The sequence below is a fragment of the Lissotriton vulgaris genome, chromosome 2_1 (assembly GCF_964263255.1).
Source record: "Lissotriton vulgaris chromosome 2_1, aLisVul1.2, whole genome shotgun sequence".
Taxonomy (NCBI): domain Eukaryota; kingdom Metazoa; phylum Chordata; class Amphibia; order Caudata; family Salamandridae; genus Lissotriton; species Lissotriton vulgaris.
Genome location: NC_141687.1, coordinates 1,066,632,017 through 1,066,651,577, shown reverse-complemented (window position 1 = coordinate 1,066,651,577; position 19,561 = coordinate 1,066,632,017). Strand labels below are relative to the sequence as shown.

Below are 19,561 nucleotides of genomic sequence, written 5' to 3'. Positions count from 1 at the left end.
TGACAGAGAGAGAGAGAGACTGACAGAGAGAGAGACTGACTGACAGAGTGCGACTGACAGAGAGACTGACTGACAGAGAAAGAGAGACTAACGGGAGCTCAGCAATTTTTCAAATGGTCTCCCTGCCCCGTATATTATACCGACTACAAAACTTCCCTTATAACATTCCACGCACATGGTTTGCCCAGGTTAATGCACTTCTCAACAGTTTCCTATGCTGTTTGTATTGCGCTACGATACTGCACGCAGTCGACGTAATGTGTTGGGATCCCGGCTGCCAATATATATGCCTACTATGCGGCATCTCACCTACTGTACATCAACAAGTGGAGGTACAGTTCATACATGACCCAGCGTTTGCTGTGGAGAGACTTGCGATGAAAGGCAACCCCCTCTTGAGCCTCCTCTATCCGTTTTGATGCGTTGGACGTCGCGGTGGGCGTGTACGTCGAATGGCCAGGGGCTGTCCGAAATGCACACGTGTAATTGTTTGCCGCAGCGGGTTAAAGTCGGAAAACCTTGACCACTTACCCCTGTCTGCGGAACCGTCATCCAGCTCTGGCGTTATACCGTGAATAAGATTGATGGGGACGGGCGTTTGACACAGACCCTCCTCTGTGACAGGGTACTTACCTGCGACCTGTCACAAAGCTCCAAGGCTTCTGAGCATGGGACCTCACTGGACATTGGAATCTCTACCCTAGTCGACATTTTACAGGGATCCACACTCAAATCCTTCCAACAACTACAAATAGAATACCACTTGCACCAGACACAGTTTTTAGGTCGAGCTATTTATAGCTCTGAACTATTGTAGGGGAAACAACACTCTTGAACAAGCGGATTCCTCCCAATGCATGTTGTCTACTGAAGCGTGACGCTTCGCCAGGCGCGCGCTTGGCCTCACTCACACCAAAGGCTCGCACCCCATATACTCGTTCCCTCCCACTCGCTCCCCTGCTCCCCCTCCCGCCCACCCCCATCCGACTTGGAAGTCTCGCACCCCATATGCTCGTTCCCTCCCACTCGCTCCCCTGCTCCCCCGCCCTCCCACCCCCATCCGACTTTGACGTGTTTCCTTCTTGTTTAAATACCTGCTACTGAGACACTCTCTGATTCCACTGATCCACTATCTGAGTGGCCTATCAGAATTTCACCCCCTAGAGGGATGCTTACTAATGGTGGATCTTGGCGCACATAAGATTCAGCAAATTTATCAGACACTGACTACCCATACTCTAACTACATTACACAAAACCAGAGAAGCACGGGAAGCTGACATTCCAGACCTTACAGATGATGACTAGATTGAGGCTTTAGCTAGTTCCGGGGTGCGACTGTAGCCATGAGATACTGCCTAATCCAGTTCCAATACCTCCCCCGAGCATACTACAGTCGCTCCTGCCTCAGGAGTATGGGCACTATACAATCCCCCACATGTCTCAGATGTGGGGAATCAGAGAGGACCTTCCTGCACACGGTCTGAATTTGTGGGGCACTGCAACCATTCTGGAATTAAAATATCTTCCTGTCTGGGTAGGGTCCTGTCCTGGCGTCTTCCATTCGATCCCAAGCATTTCTTACTTCACAGTACAGAGGGGATAGGAGGAAATCCCTACAAACAACACTTACTTACTATATTTTGGCCTCTCACTTGCCAAGCGGGACATTGCTCAAACGTGGAAATGGACCTCCCCGCCGCCAACAGGTTGGTGGAGAAAGGCCATGGACAGATGTATGGGGGCCGAAATCGCGGTGTACCAGGTGCGTGGCTGCCCTAAAAAAATAGGAAAATATGGTCTCATTGGGCAACATACAGCAGCATAGATTTACCTCCCCTGCCGTCCCCAGACCCTCCTTAAACCAGGCAATCAAATCAAGATAGACCATAGTATGGTAAGATGAGTCGCTTTGTCACGTACACCTGGACATTATTCCTACAGTGAAACACATAGTAACCTGTTCCAAGTTTAGTTATTGGGCCTGTATGTTCACAGGCAATATTGTTTGGTAAAATTAGTACTATCTCAAACAAAACTGTATCCGAAATACATGTTTTGGGCACCGCCCGTCATGTACCGTAAAACTCAATAAAATTTGTAATTAAAAAGAAAATAGACAAATATGACACAACACGATAACTTATCTTAAAAAAAAAGCATCCATTGATGTTGATAAATACATTGAAATGAACCACACTGATAAATTACGTCCAAGGGAATCCAACCTCTTAAAGTGCAGAGGATAAAATTGAAATAAAGTGCATTTCCACATGTTGAGTACAACGACAAAAATGTACAACAGGTATCACGATTGAGTGACATATTAAAACACTCCTGAGTCGTCCACGGATCTCCTAATCCTGACCACCATTTTAAGGCAGCAGCATGCATTATAACAAACATTTTGGCTGCCTAACCTCTATAAGTACGATAAGGTGTCATTCAATTTCCTGAACGCAAGAGCTTTCAGAATATTTAAGGCAAGTTAAAAAGAAAGGTTTATAAAATTTACAGTAACACATAAAGTCTAATAATGATAGTTTTGCAGCCTCATCACAAGGGCATGCAGGTAATTGGCTCTCCCAGACCTTAGTGTTGTCAGAGAAACACAAAAGACGCCCTACGGTACCCGCTCTAAATCAAAAAAGTAGCCACCTTTCCCACTGCGAGAATTCCCGCAGAAGATAAAATGCCATCTCTCCTGAGGCTAAAAACATGCAGTAATCACTTTGATGGCTCGTGCTAAAAACCTCCTCAAGTCTTTGTGAAACACAAAATTCTGCATAGTAAGATATAACTAGCCCCTTGCCCCATTTATTTTTGTTCGCCGGAGTGGTGAACATATCAGGGAGGCCAATATCGCTAAAAGTCTTTTTGACGTATCTCAGCCAAGGAAGTGGCCTTGTCTCCGGTTGGAGAACTGGGGGTTAAGGTCATTAACATAAGCCCTAATCAGACTATTTTATATCTTCCCACTTCTGTGGATCCTTACATTGTGGTTTTAACAGGTGTTACCCATTTGAGGAAGAATCAGGTGCAGTCCTATGTCGAGCTGCAAAATAAAGTACATCTGTGTAAGTTAAGCAGTGATATAACAACAAATGAAAATCCCTAACCCCTCCCACACTCCATTTTCTGTGTGCTACAACATTTATTACTCACTCACCCATCGTTGTCCGGATGGTCCCCCACACTCTCTGTTGTCTGTCAGCTTGCTCTCTAGCTCCTCTGACTCACTTTCCGTTGTCAGTTTTCTCCTGCAGCACTGCTCCTCCATTGTGAACTTGCTGCCCTATCGTCTTCCGCCCACCCTCTGTTGTCAGCCTGCTGGCCCATTCCCTCCCGCTCACTTCTTTTATCAGCCTGCCACTCCTGCCCACCATCTATTGTCAGATTGCTTCCCCATCCCCTCCTGCCCACCAGCGTTGTCCATTTGCTTTACCAGTCATTCCTGCCCATCCTCTGTTGTCAGCTTACTCCCCACCCACCATTTGTTATTAGCATGCTGCCCCATTCCCTCGCTCCCACGCTCTGTGGTCCTGTTGTTTCTACAGTCCATCATGCCCACTCACCATTGCCAATTTGCATCCTCAGCCCCTTCTGCCCACCCTCTGTTGTTCCTGTTCTTCCCCACTGTCTCTTGCACATCCTCTCCCCAAACTACAGCATTCTCTACGGCCCTCCCTAGTTCTTTGTCTCCCCGTCCCCGAATCCACTCTTAATTTGTTTTTTAATTTCAAAAAGTAAATTAGCGCTGGCCGCATCATAGCTGTTTTTCTTCTTAATTATTTTTAACTATGCTGCTCAGTTGCTGTGCTGGTCGACAGCTTGGCTAAAAATCATTGCTGAAGCCAATAGGTCAATAGGCCTTCTAGGTGAGACTTGTTGGCTTTTATGCAGTATGATGGCGACCCCCTCTGGAGAACCTACAAGGTCAGGGAGAAGAGGGGAAATAAGACCACAACAAGAAAAAATTTCCCTCTCGACCTATATTTCTTTTTTTTTACTTAGTTTGATACAGCCACAGTCTTTGAGCTAGAAAAGATTCTTAATAACCAAAAGAACTCATATAGATAACATACTCATACTCGATTGAGGTGACGAAGGCTGACGGTAATTGGCCGCGCCCCATCTGCGTGATTCTCGCGGCTCGCCGGGTAGGCGCGGCAGTGCAGGTGTGTGGAGACGCTGTCGGGGCCGGGTGTAGGTGCTTGGCGTGCGAGGGCGGCCCTGAGAGCGTGGAGCTCAGCGGGGACACGGCGGGGGCACAGCGGGGCGAGCCCTCGGGGGAGGACGACTGAGGACGACCGAGAGACCGGTGTGACTCAAGGTAAGGCAGCCTTCGCAGTACTCGACGCACGCGAGTGAGGGCACGGAGGTTGACAGGGGCTGACAGGGCTGACCAAGAGGGCAATTGAGGTCGTACCCTTTACCACCGATACCATCGTTCACTTCGGTGAGCGAGCGGCTCTTCTCTGGTCCCCCTCACCCCCCCCCTCCCTCACCCCTCCTGACGTGCTGCTTGCCTGGAGTCTGCTTAGCATCTGTGCTCAACGCACTTAGAGCCTCAGAGTCTTGTGTCCTTGTGTCCTTGTGTTCTCTAAGAGTTCTCCCCACCGGCTCGGTTCCTGCGGCCCTCGCCGCCTGCGGTGCCCCCTTGCTCTCGTGGGTGCCCCGGCCTTCTGGCGCTTACCTCCCCTAGCTATCCCCTACTTGCTGCTCGCCGCCTGGCGGGTTACGGTGCTCACCAGCTCTGGGGCAGCTCCCCTTGCTCTCCGTCCAGTGCCGGCCGGGCCCTGACTAACCCCCCAGATCCTGCCGGCTTCATCTCGCCCCCTGACCAAGTAGTGCCTGCACGTGCCTCCCAGAGTTGCGCAGCATGCAGCTCCAGTAGCCCTCCGACTCTGGACTGATCCAGTGGGGCAGGGGGGCAAGGTGGTGTCGGTGGGTAGGGGCAGGGCCGGGAGACCCGCGCAGGAGGGACGGGGTGAGCAGGGGGGTGCCATACACCAATTCAGCCGCTCAACGCTTAACTTGCCTAACCTGCACACAGACCCAGAAGCCAGCAGCTACTCCCTCGACATTCTGCTGCTGTATCCAAGCTGCATCAAAGTACCCCTGGTGTTGGACTGAGAGCAACCAGAAGAACCCAAGCCCAAGCCCAAGCCCAGGCCCTCGGGAAACAATGAGATCAGGAAAAGTGAGGAAGTACACAGCGCCCAAAAGAAGGAAAGCTACAAAACCAGACGCTGCAGAGGTCTTGGCCAACACCAGCCACATTTTAACAACACAAAAACCGCTAAGTATACGGGACTTCTTCAAAAAAACGTCATCCAAGTCTGCGGAATCGCCTCAACCAAGAGTGCAGTCTTTGGAGGCAACGATCATTACTCCCCTGGCGCAACCAGGCTCGATTAACTTGGCTCAACCTGGGTCGCCTAACCTGGCCTTGGTGCAACATTGGGCACCTGAAACTGCGAGGGCAATCGAGCCATCAGAGGTTTATATTTTTGGGACCACCTGTAACGACCAAAACAGCAAAAACTTTCAACTTGACCTCTTTCCATCGGACAAGTTTCCAGTGTCTCCAGCAGTGGACCGCAGGCCCTGTCAAGCGCTACAAACCCACCTGGAGACCACTACGTGCCCATCAGAAGTCCAAGTAAAGCAGTCTAAACCTACTGTAATTAACGCAGCGACCACGACCATGCCTCTTGTGGCCCCTCTTCACCAAATAACGACGGCACAAATCCACGGGCATGACAACCCCGAGCACTCCAATAGCAGTCAACAATCCTCAACCCCACAAACAATAATTTCCACAACATTACCACCAGTTTTGAGCCCCCCGTACATGATATTTTCACCATCTGGACACACAAAGGATACATCGCAAAGCCAGCCAGCACTGCCTGCCCAGAACGATCAGTTTATAACGGACCTGTCTCTTTTCTTCAAGACGTCTGGAAGTTCACCCAGGTCCAGCCCGATCCAAAAAGAAAAACAAAATATTGAAGAAAACACCGGGACCGGCGCTTGGCCACAACTTCTACAAACTCTGCAGCAAACAGTTAACGCACTCAATTACCATTCTATAAAACTGGACGTACAGGTCGACCTCCTAAACACTCTAGCACTATTCACCTCTGGGATTGATAGCAAATTAGATAAACTCAATTCGTTAATCTTACGAGCGCAAGCCTCCACGAAGCTTGCCGAATCCACCTGCTGTTGCTCCCCAATCATTGATTCTCTCTCTCTGCTCCCAGAATGCCTAACCACAGTCATAAGGGAAGTAAAGCTGTTGAGAGTAGGAAACGTGTCTACCAAATTGCCACCCCCGCACAGCAAGAATATATAAAACCCACTGAGTTTCCTGCCAAGCAGAACACAAACTCAAAAGAAGGAGAGGCTCCAAATATAGGAACAACCACTGGGCAAATGAAGCTGAACGGTCACACTCAGAGCGCCCAATCAAAATCAAACCAGACGGCAGAAAACAGCCCCCCCTTGTCATCAATCGGACCCACTACCAGGCATGATCATCCTGAGCCTGTGCAAATAAACAGCCCCATTTCTCAAAGTGACTCAACAACGGTGGCCTTCTCGGGGCCAGTTCTACCACGTAGTAAAAGAGAGCGTAAACGCCAGCGTAAAGCCAGAAATAAACTTAAGGCTAACTCCAACATGGCCCACCAGGAACTCTTCCCTATCTTCAAAAAAGTCGAATACAAAAACCCCCCGGTCAAAAACAGTGCCGCAGAGCAGAGAATTAGCGTCGAGGGAGTCTCCCCAGAAAAACTTACCCAAGAATCTGCGAGTAGTCCAAAGGTCCTAAGCATTCAAGCAATGGCCCCAGAAACAACCGAGGGCAGGGCCCACACAGATACCATCAAGGCGAGCACAGACACGGCAAGTGCAACTGGGCCCAAGATGACACCAGAAACTTCCAGACCACCGACGACTCTCATTTCCCCGGGAAAAGAAAACGCAATGTCAAGAATTAATTACTCTAAAACCATCTGCAATGACTCCAAAGTTGCGACCAGCCATAGTTTACACTCGACGAGGGCCCCGCAACGACTGTCACCACAGCTATATGAAATCAAACCAGACAGGACACCCGAAAACTCTAACACCAAACCCACAAGTGTTCCGGAGTCAATCAACAACGATCCACCGTGCCATCAGATTCTATTGGCCCCCGAATATAAATCTAAAGGGCGGCACGACATTCTTAATAGATCCAACCTGTTAAAACTAGCAGAAGGAATTCCAGGTCTAGCTGGATTGGCCTCGAACAATATTGAATCCATCGAATTCCTCTCCCCTCGAGGTAATCAACCATCTGAGGTCACTGTGGTGACTTTTTCATCGACTAGCTGGGTAGGAGCTTTTCTTAAACAGAAGTCGACGTTGCGGAACTGGGGAATCAGAGTGTACCCTTACTCCACCCCCGGGTACCCCACCTCCCTGTTAACAAGGCCGACTTCACCCAGCCACCTGTTAACATCCAAAAAAACAGGATGCGGGAGACCCTACTCGGTCCTAAAAAATGCTATAGGGGCCGACATCAAACCAAAAGGGCCGGAAAAAGCCGGGGCCAATGAAGAATCCAACTACAGCTGGGGCTGGCTGCCGGCAATTCTGTCATCAAAACATTCAAATTGACCGCCAGCGGGGGAACCACCCGTAGAAACATACATCCCCTCTAGAAAATCCATCTCAGCGGCGGACATATGGCACAAAAGAGACACCAAGCAGGGACGGCCTCCATTCTCACTGTGCTCATGGAATATCAGTGGACTTCATCAAAAAACTTCAAACGAAGACACTATGGCTTTCTTGTGCAAACACACTGCAATCGCCCTACAGGAAACTTGGGCGACAGAGGGCCGTCCCATAGAAGGATATATCGAGTTTCGGAAACCAGCTCTCAGGGACAACCGATTTGGCCATCCCAAAGGCGGTTTGTCCATATACATCTCAAATAACCTAAAAGGCGCTCTCAATCAATTTCATCTCAAAGAAGACTGGTTACTTGGGGTCAAATTTAACCCCTGGGGGATGCAGCGTCCAATTCTCCTCGTCAACGTGTACATTAATCCCAGTACCCGTACAAAAAAAGACCATCTGGTCCGACTGTGCGAAATCATGAATGATATAGCTACTGAATATCCCAACTCAGACCGCATTATCACGGGAGATTTCAATACAAATCTATTTCAGGGGAACGTAGCAGACATGGAAGGGCCGGACCTGACCAACATCTTTGAGGTGTTGACTCAATCCAAACCTTCAAAGCAAGCCCCAAACATACTAGGTGAACTCTCTGTGACGAGATTCTATAACGCAGGATACCTGGTAGTGAATGGAAGGACAGCAAGTGACTCACCCCCAAACTGGACCTGGTCGAATGGAAAAAAAGAGTCTTACTTAGACTTTACTATCTGCAACTCAGAACTACTGTTTAAGTTGAACTGTTTTTGCATCCACCCACGGTCTGAAAGCGACCACAGGCCCCAGGTCATCACCTTCACCACAAACCCTGAACTCCATAAAGTGGCTCCCATAACCTACGAGGGAATTCACACCGAAAACCTCAAGCGCCTCAAATGGAATGAATCCAACAGTCTGAGTGTTTTAAAAGTAAGCAAGGACTTCATAACAGGTAGTTCTGATAAAGATGCCAACCCGATATGGAAATGGTCGCAGCTGTGCCTTCATCTGATCAATTCATATCCTGCGACTGCGCGGAGATTAAACAGCCCACCTTCAGTAGGGGCCTCATCCTCTGCTGTCTTAAAACCACTAAAGAGAGCAAGGAACACCGCTTTGAGGTTGGCGTTAAAATTCCCGGGGAATAGTGCCTTCCTCGCCACATATCACCACGCCCAAAAAGCATTCAGGAGGGCAGTCTCCCAAGAGAAACGGGCTCAGGAAAATCAATACTGGGTAAAATTGGTGTGGGAAAGCAAGCAAAAAAACTCAAGGAAATTCTGGTCCCTTGTTAACCGCACCAACCTGCCCCTAACAAATTCTGGCTCTGCAAATATACAGGAAGCGGAATGGGCAACATTTCTAACAGATCACTTTCAGGCACAAGACGACCAGGACTGCATCAGATCCCCCAGGGGCTGCGGGATTGCGGAAGATGCAGCACAAAATATCTCCCTGGATACAATCCGAGGACCCACCCCTGCATATGCACTAACTGAGGATCGAGTTGCCAAAGCTGTGACAAAAGGGAGGCAAGATGGAGCACCAGGCCCAAATGGCCTACCACAAAGGCTATTCAAATCGGACATTCCCTTCTGGTCCACGGTGTTACTAAATCTCTTTAACTACACCCTGAGAACACGGACAATCCCGGACTCATGGCGGGGCGCAATAATTCATCCCATTCATAAATCTGGATCACGTGCTATGCCTAACAATTATAGATTAATCGCCCTACTGGACATAGAGGCAAAACATTTTGCAGGACTCATTCTGGAGGATTTAAGGCAATGGGCAAAGGACCACGACCTGATCCCCCTGAACCAAACAGGGTTTGTTGCCAATTCAGGAACTACGACAAATTTGCTGGCAATTTCCACTATAATCGATAAAGCGTTATCAACAAACAGGATGGTCTTCTGCTGCTTTGTTGATTTTAAAGCAGCGTTTGATAGAGTGCCTAGGGCGGCTCTCTGGAAAAAACTGACACAGTGGGGTATTCCAAACAATATACTGAACCCAATTATTCAGCTTTACTCTGACACATGGGTTCGAGTGAAGTTAGGGTCCGGCTCGCACCTCTCGCGAAAAATTATGACCTCACGCGGTGTAAAGCAGGGATGCGTGCTGGCCCCTCTTCTCTTTAACCTATTCATATCTGACCTGTCAAGTATTCTAGACAAGGTAAATAGTCATCCACCCAAAATAGGAGGAGCGGCAATATGTAATCTTTTATATGCCGACGACCTGGCCCTGTTTAGTCTTACTAGAGTAGGGTTACAAAGGCTCCTTGTTGCATGTGAGGAATTCACGTCCCCGACCCAACCCAAGATGGCCGCGGGATTGGTCCCGGCCGGAAGTCAGGTCGGCATTCCAGCCGTAACCACGGAAGGCGCTGTATCCGCTTTGCGGACACAAAAGACGGCGTCCACAGCAACCCAGGGTGCTGAGCTGGAGTGGGAGACGGACGGATCCGGAGAGACCGACGAGAGCACTTGGAGGCGGAGAGTACAGGGAGGCGACATCGGCGAGAGCGAGGACAGCCCGGAGGACAGCCCTGAGAACAACCAGAGCCCGAGGAACCAACCCGAAGACCTCACAAGAACCCCAGATAAGGCGAGCGAGACCGGCCCCCTGAAGGAACCAGAGGAGGCGGGATCTCACGATACCACGGTCACCTGGGACCGTGGCAACAGGCAAGTGACGGGGGAGACTGGGGGCTGGTTCAAAGGGTGGTGGAAGGGCCGCCTGAGCACAGCACTGCGTCACTAACACTTGAAATCCCTCACTTAGGCACTACACCGTTAGGGATCTGTGTGTGTGTTTTTGCACTAATCCCCCCCCCCCCATTACCTGACAGAAAGGCAGAGGCCTGACGCCTGTTTTCTTTTGTTTCTTTTTTATGCTCCCTAACCCCATCTGGATTTCTGGAGGCCGGTCGACGTCTTCTACACCCGAAGAAGGGATAACGAGTCCATACCTGGGACAGAGCGCCTTGTTTCCTTAGAGACTTCCTTCTTTTTTTGTTGATTCTTTAGCTGTACTCAGTGACTGTGTAACTGACCAGTAAAACTTACCTTGTTTCATGAGCCATCCAGATCACTCAAAGCCAAAACGTACCAATAAAGCTGGTAAACCATATCCACAGACTCGCTCCTACCTTCGTGTGCCTAGTAGCCGGGGCGGAAGTCCTGACAGTGGTGTCAGAAGTGGGATTGCGGCCGCGACCCAGCAGTCGGAACCCACCACTATGGAGAACGTCATTACTCAGCTGGCGGAGGGACAACGCCATCTACAGTTGATGGTGGAAGAACAGGGAAAGCAAGCCCAGAAAGACCGAGAGGAGCTACACGGAGCCCTCAGAGACCAGGCATCCCTACTGGTTACCAACCAACAAGTACAGGACACGGCCATTCTCCGGCTATCAGACGTAGTGGCCAATACTAGGATCCATCCCAATGTACCCAGTGCAGTGCTACAGAAATACCAAACAGGCGAGGATCCGGATTTTTTCTTTGTGAACTTTGAAAGAGTGGCCACCACAGCTGCCTGGCCTCCCGAGCGTTGGGGACAGTATGTTGCTCCTTTGCTATCCGGAGAACTGCAGGCGGCCTACCAGGCAGCCAACCCAGATGGAAGCACCCCCTATGTTGAGATCAAAAGAACAATCCTAGAGAGATTAGGATACGATACCGAGTATTATAGGACACGCTTCCGGAAGGAGAAATGGTCCACAGGCGATAATCCCAGAACTCTATTCTATCGCATTCGTGATCTGGGGTGTCGTTGGCTACAGCCATCCAACGCCTCGGTTGAGAACCTGACGGAGAAAGTAGTGCTTGAACAGTATTTGGAGGCGCTACCAGGCAACACACGGGCTTGGATCCGGCAACACCCGAATCTGACAATAGCTCTAGCGGTAGATTTGGCTTGTGCTTTCCATCGTGCCCCTGATTTCCGTCCCATGGCGCAACGTGCCCCCTTTACTCCTGTTCGTCCTCCCCTACGCCCACCTAACCCCATACCTGAGCCCCGGAGCACTCCTCTTGCGAGTAGAACAGCCCCTAGGTTTCAGTCCCCCGCCCCAACTCACCAAGGACCCCAGTGCTTTCAGTGCGCCGAGTGGGGACATATCGCACGCAACTGTCCCAATAGAACCCCAGGGCCAGAACCTATGGATGTGGGGTTGACAAAGGGGAAGATTTATAGCACTGGAGACGTTGTCAACCCCTACAACCTGAAGGTACACGTGAATGGGAAGCCAGTGATAGCTGTCCTTGACACAGGTTGCCAACAAACGGTGGTCGCCGCAGATTTGGTGCCCCAGGCTCTTCTGATACCCAACACACAGGTGAAAGTTACCTGTGTGCACGGGGACCAAAAGTTGTATCCGCTGGCAGAGGTAGCCTTGGAGATCCAAAAAGAGGTTCAGCTACGTAAAGTAGGGGTGATCCCTGAGTTGCCTGAACGTGTACTACTAGGCACGGACTTACCACGTTTTTCGGACTACTTACAGCAAGTCACCGGGTCTCCCTCATCAACCGAGTGGTTGACCAACGCCCCGTTTTCCAACGCCCCTATAGCACAGCCAGCGGACAGAACGATAAAAAGCAAAAGGGAAAAGAGGGAGGAAAGGCTGCTTTATTCCCGACCCTTAAACATAAACCCAATGCATGTTCTTTCCTCCTCAGAACCGTCTCCTGGTTCCTATCGCAACTTCAGGGCTGATCAAAGAGATGACACCTCGCTACAGAATGCATGGACACAGGCTGAGGAGGAACAAGAAGGAAAGGTAGGACCCTATTTTGTAGTAAAAAGGGGCTTGTTGTATCGCCTAACTCATACGGCTAGGGGGAAAAGGGAACAACTTCTGGTTCCGGGGCCGTTTCGCCCTCAGGTCCTGTTGCTAGCCCACAGTCAAGCCGGGGGAGGCCATTGTGGGAAAGAGAAAACTCTTGATTATTTGTTGGACCGTTTTTATTGGCCTGGGGTATATCACGAAGTGGCCAGGTTTTGTGCTGCATGTGTGCGCTGTCAACTGGTTAATGACCCTACTCTTCCCAGAGCCCCCCTTCACCCGCTACCCGTGATCGACATCCCTTTTTCTAGGGTGGGTATGGATTTAGTGGGTCCCCTAATTCCTTCTGCCCGTGGACATCGCTTTATCTTGGTCATTGTGGATTATTCCACGCGGTATCCTGAGGCTTTCCCCCTGACCACAGCAACCTCCAAGGCGGTGGCTCAGGCTATGGTAACACTGTTTTCAAGGGTGGGCTTCCCTAACGAAATCCTCAGTGATCAGGGGACTCCTTTCATGTCAAGAATGATGAAACAAGTCTGTGACATTCTACAAATTAAGCAGTTAAGAACTTCCGTGTATCATCCCCAGACCGATGGTCTGGTGGAACGATACAACAAAACCATCAAGACCTTGTTGAGAAAACACATTGATAAAACAGGAAGAGACTGGGACCGTCAACTACCCCTAGTTCTCTATGCCATCCGCACTCATGAACAGAGGTCGACAGGGTTCTCGCCATTTGAACTGATGTTTGGAAGGAAGCCACGTACACTCCTGGACATGGCTGCAGAACAGTGGGTGGAACCAGAGGATGAGGGTAAACCCCTGCTCCAGTATAGTGAAGATCTCAAGGAAACCCTATCTGCCGTATGGGAAGAAGCACACACACACTTAGAAAAAGCACAAACCCAGCAGAAACGATTGTATGACAGGAATACTAGGGTGAGAGAGCTAAAGGTGGGAGACAAGGTACTCATTCTCTTACCCTCTTCAGACAAAAAGTTGTTAGCCACATGGCAAGGTCCCTTTACCATCCTGGCCCAAATCACGCCGGTCACTTATAGAGTGGCCGTCCCACACCACCCTAAGGCTTCCCAGATTTATCACATCAATCTTTTGAAAGCCTGGAAAGAACCAGATGATCTCCCTTCCGGTTCTGGAACTCAGGTAGGGTTGGTCGTCACAAATAATCCCCTGGAGGTCTCTCACTACACTCAAGAGAACACCGAAAACCCCTCCTGGGGTTCTCAGACCACGAAGGAACAAAAGAAGCAACTAGAAACCCTCTGTGCTTCTTTTCCCACGGTAGTCTCTGGCAAACCGGGGAAAACCAGCCTGGTAGAGCATTCCATCACCATCCATACCTCTCAACCCATTAAACAGGCTCCCTATCGTATCCCAGCAGCAAGAAGGGTGGCGATAGAAGAAGAGGTGAAAACGATGTTAGAGGCAGGAATAATAGAACCCTCGAAAAGCCCCTGGTCCTCTCCCATCGTTTTGGTGCCTAAGCCGGATGGAAGCATCCGCTTCTGCATCGACTTCCGGAAAGTGAACGCAGTATCCCAATTCGATGCCTATCCCATGCCACGGGTAGACGAATTGGTAGAGACATTAGGGCAGGCCAGGGTCATGTCGTGTATTGATCTAACCAAAGGTTATTGGCAGATCCCTCTTCACCCCGATAGCAGAGATAAAACCGCCTTTATCACCCCCCTGGGTCTCTTTCAGTTCAGGGTAATGCCCTTCGGTCTCCATGGGGCGCCCGCGACGTTTCAGCGGCTGATGGATCTTATTCTGGGGCCCCATAGAGAATACGCCAAAGCATATCTGGACGATATTGTGGTGTATAGTCCAGACTGGGAAACCCACATGCTCCATTTACACCAGGTATTCAGGGCCCTTCAGAAAGCAGGGCTGACGCTCAACCCTCGAAAAACCACCCTAGGGGCTAACCATATCGAATATCTGGGGTACGACATCAGGGAAGGACAGGTACGCCCACAAGTAAACAAAGTAGCAGCCATCTCCCACATCCCTCGCCCCACAACACGAAAAGAGGTTCGTTCCTTCTTAGGCCTGGTGGGTTACTACCGACGTTTTGTTCCGCATTTTTCCTCTTTGGCCAGCCCTTTAACTGACCTACTTACCAAACCCTATTCGAGAGACAAGCTGCCCTGGACAGCTGCACAAGAACAGAGCTTTCTAGACCTGAAAGCAGCCCTATGTGGTGACCCAGTATTGTCTTGTCCAGATTTCCGTACAACATTTGTGCTACAGACCGACGCTTCAGACAGGGGTTTAGGTGCCATTTTGTCCCAGCCCAACGAGAAAGGCCTTCTCCACCCAGTACTGTATCTCAGCCGCAAACTGTTTCCCAGGGAGGTCTCTTATGCCACCATTGAGAAGGAATGCTTGGCGATTAAGTGGGCTGTGGAAGCTTTGCAATATTACCTCCTGGGTCGTCATTTTATTCTCCTGACTGATCATGCACCTTTGACTTGGCTTGCCCTGCATAAAAACACTAATCCCAAGGTCTTGCGTTGGTTTCTTGCCCTCCAGCCTTTCTCCTTCAGCACTTTCCACTTACCGGGATCTATGCAGAACAACGTGGACTTCCTCTCCCGGTGTCCTTCGAGTGAATGGCCCGATCGTCCATTCTCGGGGGAAAGGCAGTGTGAGGAATTCACGTCCCCGACCCAACCCAAGATGGCCGCGGGATTGGTCCCGGCCGGAAGTCAGGTCGGCATTCCAGCCGTAACCACGGAAGGCGCTGTATCCGCTTTGCGGACACAAAAGACGGCGTCCACAGCAACCCAGGGTGCTGAGCTGGAGTGGGAGACGGACGGATCCGGAGAGACCGACGAGAGCACTTGGAGGCGGAGAGTACAGGGAGGCGACATCGGCGAGAGCGAGGACAGCCCGGAGGACAGCCCTGAGAACAACCAGAGCCCGAGGAACCAACCCGAAGACCTCACAAGAACCCCAGATAAGGCGAGCGAGACCGGCCCCCTGAAGGAACCAGAGGAGGCGGGATCTCACGATACCACGGTCACCTGGGACCGTGGCAACAGGCAAGTGACGGGGGAGACTGGGGGCTGGTTCAAAGGGTGGTGGAAGGGCCGCCTGAGCACAGCACTGCGTCACTAACACTTGAAATCCCTCACTTAGGCACTACACCGTTAGGGATCTGTGTGTGTGTTTTTGCACTAATCCCCCCCCCCCCATTACCTGACAGAAAGGCAGAGGCCTGACGCCTGTTTTCTTTTGTTTCTTTTTTATGCTCCCTAACCCCATCTGGATTTCTGGAGGCCGGTCGACGTCTTCTACACCCGAAGAAGGGATAACGAGTCCATACCTGGGACAGAGCGCCTTGTTTCCTTAGAGACTTCCTTCTTTTTTTGTTGATTCTTTAGCTGTACTCAGTGACTGTGTAACTGACCAGTAAAACTTACCTTGTTTCATGAGCCATCCAGATCACTCAAAGCCAAAACGTACCAATAAAGCTGGTAAACCATATCCACAGACTCGCTCCTACCTTCGTGTGCCTAGTAGCCGGGGCGGAAGTCCTGACATTGCACTATCGCAATATACGACTGGCAATCAATTAGAAATTAACATGGAGAAAACTCTGATAGTCCCTTTTGGTAAGAAACACTACAGCGGCGGCGGTTGGTCAATTAACAAAATAAATCTTTCGATTGGCCAATCATACAAATACTTAGGGGTCCATTTGGACGCAAGGGGCAGCTTTTCAAAGCAAAGTAGTGTGATCATAGCTAAAACTACGGCCCTAGTGGTATCCTTGGCCAAGCTATCAAAGAAACTCTCAGGTCCAACCCTTGCACCTCTACTAGAAGTCCTTAGAGCAAAAATTGGACCAACACTTTCTTATGGTATAGAGACCTTTAAAGGTAAAATGAATACTGCCCTAAACAAACACACAACCAAAATCTACAGAAAGGTACTTCATTTACCGAGCACTGCTTCCCCGGCCCAGATTAGGTTAGAGCTGGGATTAATCAACTATGAAGCTTCTAACGTGGGTACTTACCTCAAGCTGTGTCATAAATTAAGACAGGCCGAAGCAGGTACACTAGAGTCCCTAATCTGGAAAGAAATCAACGAGACTAATCCAGGGGGAACATTCGGGTGCCTTCTGAATGATTACATCCATCAAATGTCAGTTGCTGATCTCTGGGCTCTTAACCCAAGTCAGACTGTTTTTAAAAATGTAATCAAAAAATGTGTAAGACTGAAATCTCTGGTGTTAGACAAAGCTCTTGTCACGAAACGTAGTCACTCCTGGGCGGTAGTTAACTCCTACAATCGACTGACCCCTGCAGCCTACCTCTCCATGACATTTTCACTTTATCTAAAGCGCTGCTTGATAGCCCTAAGAATGGGAGATTGGCGCTTTCTCCAAAACCTACCCACCTGGCGCCGTAAGAAGGAAGACACAACATGCAGAGGATGCGGGTTAGCAACAGAAACAATCCTGCATGTGCTCTGCATCTGTCCCTTATTTAATTTCCAACGCAGGTGTCTGCTCAAGCCAGAATGGAACAGGCTGGGAATTCGGACCTGTAGGCATGCCATTATCGCTGCTTTGTCTCCAGATAATACTGTCTTAAACATAAACCTGTCCAAATTCATTCAGCACGCTTACTGCACCCTAGATAAAATGGACATTGCGGAGACTGTACTGCCGATTGACAAGATCGAACATGCACTTTAACAGAACTTGCAATGCCCGGGTGGGCCAATCTATGAATTGAAATGTTTTAACTAGCATGCTTACGGTTACATTTTATTCTTTTATCATTTTTTATTTATAAAACTGTACATAATGTAATTTGTGCAATCTTTTAAAGATATGTTTTTATATCTAAATAAAGAATTACTTACTACATATAGATAACAAAAATATATAATATTTTATTTCATTTCTTTTATCAAAAATGTTATCATAATCATATCTTTTTTATAAATCTTTTTTATCTCTGTATAAATATTTCAACATAACAACATATCACAATGAACACACAATAAAGATTCACACACCACCATTCATACCGCAATCTCACAATCCCAGACTAATCTTCACACATATATCTGGGGAGCTTAGCTACAGAGTAATATTGTAGTATAGATGACCAAATACAACAACTGCATAAAGCAGGATCAAACAAGGCAAATGGTCGACGCGTTTCGGTGGCTGCAGAATAATAGAATGCCACCTTCCTTAGGACCTGCCACATATAGAGCTTTCAGATGTGCCGCTCAACCCGGGGAAAGACACAACCTGGAACGGTATAAGGCCAATAAGAAAAACTAGCCCACATACAAAAAATAACCAGTATATTATAAACAAAGATTGGACCAATTTACTAAACAATCTGTCACGGTTTTGCTCCTCCTCGGAATCAGGGTGATGCTGAAAGGGGTCCACCTCCTGATTTCCCCACACTCTGACTGTAATATAAACACAGAGCGTAGAGGTAATCAAGCGAGGTATAAGTCGGGGAAGGGTAAGGGAAGGAACAGCAACGGAAGGGATAGCTGAAACGACAAGAAGAAAGAACTAACACATCAATTCTAACTACTCTCATTCAATTCTCGCTAATGAACCGATACATACCCCAGTAATCAGGAGGTGACCTCTGCCTCTCTATGTCATAGATACTTCTCTATACATTAGGCTTCCTGTAAGAAAACCAATGATTACTGTTTGTTCAACAACACAGTAGAATACCTCTATGGACAATCATACAACACACATACCCTTATCTCACTTCCCCTGAAAGTATAACAACTCTCTCCAGTAACCCAGTGTGGGATTTCTTGTCATTGCTATAACATCAGTTCAAGACACTGGAGAAGAAGGATTCAGTAAAGTCTTTAAAACGATACCAGTTCATCCAAGGACAGAAAAATAACACGAAATAATATTCCTAGCTGGGCCCAACTAAATATGGAACACTAACAAAAATAGGAATAACGGATTCAACCTCCTCCGAGGCTTACCAGCTTGTCGAATAAATTGGACTGCACCTTTTAGTGTTTTGTCGCGAGCGCATGCTCGCACTCCTTGTAACAGTTGTTCTCCACTGAACAAGCCGACTCCTTCCTCGCGGCAGCCGCACGCGGGAAGAAACAAAAGTACCAAAAAACCCCGAGGCAGGTTTCCTTTCTTTTGCCACTAAAATCCAAAACCAAACCGTTCTCCGGTCGGAGCATTGGAGCTGGGAACCCTTCCTCGCGGCAGCCGCACGCGATAGGGTGTGTTGTCAAGGCACGGAGATACTTTCCCTTTGTCCACAGTCTCCGATCTAGGCTTCTCCGCCGAGACACACTTTTCTTTGCTCGCGACGAAGAGTAAGTTCCTTTCCCGATATCTTCACCAGACGAAATCTTTGTACATCAGAAAAGCCTACGAATTCGCAGGCTTCTGTTCTTCGATCCTGAACAGCAGTTCCCAAACACGGAACTCGACATGAACACAACCAGGTTCAGAAGAGTAATCACTTACAAAGCCCCCAGGTGGACACCGGGGATTTATAGATTTAGTTCTGCCCACACCTTAGCATTCTGGGATATGTAGTCAGGTAGGCGCAAGTAGGCAAATCATGACAATATGTCCTCCCTCCTAGCGCCTCCTAGCACCAGGCTTCCCCGGGTTCTGGGCATAGAACAGCTTCACTGCACGAGGGGCATGCACTACCGTACACGGCTCCCATGAATCGTCCTCGGATGTATACCCTTTCCACAAGATCAAGTACCACAGCTGCCCTCTCCGATAGCGTAAATCCAGGATACGCCGCACCTCAAACTCCAGCTGACCATCTCTCACTACTGGAGGAACTTCCTTACGACGACCTGCTTTGGCAGGTTTCAACAAACTGCAATGAAAGACCGGATGAATTCTCAAGGAGGCGGCAACTTCAGCTTGTACGCCACCGGATTCACCACCCGGAGAACCTCGTACGGCCCGATGAAACGAGGGTGGAAGATACTGCGGTAACGAAAACGGATGTTTTTT

At 49.2% G+C, this 19,561-nt stretch overlaps 1 protein-coding gene across 2 annotated transcripts in view; it reads left to right on the top strand.

The window, feature by feature from the left end:
• TREH (trehalase) overlaps window positions 1-19,561 on the top strand; it is a 269,250-nt gene that overhangs the window by 47,110 nt on the left and 202,579 nt on the right. The window lies entirely within an intron of this gene.